General features: G+C 42.5%; 1 pseudogene; it reads right to left on the bottom strand.

Moving 5' to 3' along the window:
* Positions 1 to 769: 769 nt before the first annotated feature.
* LOC112446058 (large ribosomal subunit protein eL15-like) lies at positions 770 to 1,369 on the bottom strand (annotated as a pseudogene).
* Positions 1,370 to 3,587: the final 2,218 nt, after the last annotated feature.

Below are 3,587 nucleotides of genomic sequence, written 5' to 3'. Positions count from 1 at the left end.
AGGAACGGAAGACTGGAGAGATCCCCATAAAATGAACTTTGGAATCTCTTTGTTATGAACTGGTCACACTTCAATTAGCTTCCCTAAGGCTTTCAGAAGTGCCAAAGGAAAGGCAACAGGGCAACAAATTTGGCCACAAAAATATTTAAATGAAGTTGGGCAATGAAACTATTTAAGACTCCTGAAATAAAGGAGGAAAGAAAGAGAAAGGAGAAGTGGAGCCCAAGCAAGGACATTTTATACTATGCATGCATTTTAGGTAATACCAGCACAGGAGTCTGTCTCTTCAAATGCACTCCCTATCCGAGTGACTCTAAACAGTGTTTTTAAGTCAAAAAATCTTGTGTGTTATTCTAAACTTTTTGGCAACCCTCTCCTCCGATCAGTCACTAATTTCTGACAGATCTTACTATGACTTAAATGCATCTATTTCTCTTCATCCTCGCTTCCACCACATTAATTTGTATCATTGTTGATAAATCACTCGTCTCCTTGTCCTCTTTTCTCCTTAAATCCATCTGTAATAAATGTTGCTGGAGTAATATTCTAAAACAACGATCTGCTGGTGACACTTCAACCTTCAAAACCTATGCACCATTTCTCACTGAGGTGACCTCACAAAAGAAGTTTTCTGAGTGCTTGAGCTCACTACCACCTCTGTCTTTTACTTACTGTAAGCATCCCTCATTTGACTTGGCTTGTGTTTGTTGCCTTTTTTTGAATGTCCTAAACAGTTTATTAGGTAAGAATTTTACAAACATTACTTATATTAGCAGTAGCAGTGGAGCTCGGGCTGGAGAGTATTACGTTGTCTCCAGGCTGTCCAGGAAGAACCACCAGTTTTGTGCAGGGACAAGTGACCCTTTCCAACACCAGGGCTCTTTCTGCCTGGTGATGTCAGCCTATGCTTGTGGACTGGTTTGGTGATCCACGGGGTGTCAGGGTTTCTGATGACAACTTTATGGAGTGGATCAATGGGAATAACCTCGAAGATTCATACACAGAATCATCCCTAACACAGGGAGATCCCACAGGCCCTGCAGTGGCATCCAGCTTGCTCCTTGGCAACAGACTGAAGGCTTTGAGCAAGTTTGAGCTGGTTGACCCCATGGTGGACAGGCTTGCATAGGTGGCACCCTTAGAAACTGAGCATTTGCAGCCACCATGGTGCACAGGAATCCAATATATGACATGACCTTGCTTGGCCTTGTATCTCAGCCTGTGTGCCTGTTGGCTGGGTGGGGTGCGGGGGCTGGGGGCAATGCAGTGCAGGATGGAGAGCTGGCAGTACTGCCAGCAACGTACCCTGAGGGCACCATGTCCACTGCTTCTTCCTCCCTAGTTCCTGGAGGTGTCTGTAAGTGTCCATCTGAGCTCACCTGATGGCTGCCGCCACATGGAAAGGCCATCGCCCTTTTAAAATCTCTCTTGCATATGTCTTTTCTCCTGTCTTAGAATGTAAGGGATCACATTTATGTTCTTTGGTGTCATCAACAGCAGCTAGTTGGCTGTTAGATGCAGTGCCATAACCCCACTAAATGGTAAATATTCATAGGGTTTGCTGAATATTTGTATCTGTCTAATGTGCAGCAGAGTTCCTGACCCAGTTATCAAGGATACAGCTTTTTGAAACTTAAGGCACTAGCTATGATGCAGAAGTAAAGCATCTCTCCGTTATGGATGGTCACCAGAATGATCTGCAACCAAACTTAGTGGGGAAAAGTCCCTGTATGAGAGTGGAGATCCCAGGGTTTGCCTAGAAAATCTTGGGTTAGAGATGGTATTTCTACTTCCAAATCCTTCTACTCAACTACACTGACTCTTTAATTTTTTTGGACATGATTAGAATTGAGGCTAGTAATTCTTCTCTAGGTCTATTGACACATTTCTCCTACCATCTTAACTAGTGAGTCAGCAAAATAGCTCTCTCTCCTGGGAAGGCAAAGTTACTCTTAAAAAGCTGGGAAAATCTCATCCCTCATTATTTTTCCCCCCACTTGTTCTTTATATTTTAGGTTTTGTCATTGAATGTGTGTAATTTATTTAGACTGACAAGTTCATTTTTTAAATGGGAATACCTGTTATTTTAAAATTTCTGTGGATTTTGGCAGAGCCTTTTTGCCTTTTGTGATTTCTAGAAGCTCTCTTCGTAGTCTGTCTTCTCTCCGCCTGTGTTTTTTGTCTGTATTTTGCAGGCTCTATACACCTCACAAACATATATGACTTTTTCTTTGCGGGGGTGGGGGGAGTGGGTATGTCTCATAGTAATAGTCTTTAAAGATACTATCCCTTTACATGATGTCCACTTAGGATCAAAAGGGGGAAAAAAAATATTGGGGAGAGGAAAAATCGGCTAAAACAAGTTTACCTAAACAAAAATGCAGCCCAAATGCCTTTTCCTTTAGCTTCTATAAGAAATCTAAAACTAGAAGCTGAAAAAGGTCACAAAAGCAAAGTGTCTTCCAGGATGAGCCAGTGGGTCTTTCAGGAAGAGACACTAATTGTATTCTTCTCTAGCCAGCTTTGACCTGCTTGACTGGCAGGAAGTCCAAGCTCTCTGTGACCCGAAGCAGCACCACGGTAAGGTTTTGTCACAAGCAGAGCTATGAGTCAGCTCTTTCTCCAGAGACTTCCTACCAAGAAGTGTTTCATTTTCAAGAGAAAGAGAAAAAATATCCCCCCTCCCTTATACCACCATCCTCCATGAGTAAAATAGTTTCTAAATTTCCAGGGCTTAAAATCAGAACTAATTTGAAAAAAAATGTTTAGAGGCCTTTCAACCCCTAAACACACAAGATACAGACTTTAATTTTTTTTTTTTTTACCCCAGAGTTTTGCCCTCTGTTAATTCAAGGCGACAAGGACTGGTAGCATCTCATTCCCACTCCATCTTCCCATCCCATTTCCCACTCCAGACTTCAGAGTGAAGTTTCTGAGTCTCTAGCCACATTATATTTCCTAAAACTTATAACTCACTTAAACTAGCACTCTTTGGTATTATGGGTGACTGTATACTTCTTGTCATTTTGCTATCTCCGTAGAGGACCTTGATATCTGGCTAAAGCCTTCCTGGTTACCCCACAAGACACCTAAAATATTGGAGAGATTCAGTGCCTTTGTTGACATCACATCCAGTGCCCCAATATAATTCCTTGCCATGTTTGATTTTAATGTTCCTTACATCTGTTCCCCTTCAGCACCCCTGTAATCTTCTGTTTTCTGACCTAATCTCTGTCCTTCCTTAGGTTTTTCTGTTATTTACACTATACATCTTTGCTGTGCTCTAGATGTGATCTCTAATCCCTTGACTCCCCTTGTTCTCTGAGTCTGTCAGGATCCCTTCCCCTGCCTAACTTCTCCTCACTAGTAATCTGGGATAGGCACTATTCTAGGACACCATGGGATCTTTTGGTTGGGACCCTAGACATCCCTCACCCCTTGTTCTCTTGCCTCCTTCTCAGGGCTGCTCAAGAACCATGCCACACTTTCCTTGTCCACTTCCCTTCCCATCTTCCAAAGAAGTTCTTTCAAGACTTCAGTTGTCTTTGTAAATTCCCTGCCTTCACAGGCAGCATTTCTTCCCAGAA

This window comes from Bos taurus, chromosome 3, assembly GCF_002263795.3.
Source record: "Bos taurus isolate L1 Dominette 01449 registration number 42190680 breed Hereford chromosome 3, ARS-UCD2.0, whole genome shotgun sequence".
Classification (NCBI taxonomy): Eukaryota; Metazoa; Chordata; class Mammalia; order Artiodactyla; family Bovidae; genus Bos; species Bos taurus.
Note: the sequence above shows the minus strand (reverse complement) of the source record. Positions and strands in the feature narration are given on the sequence as shown.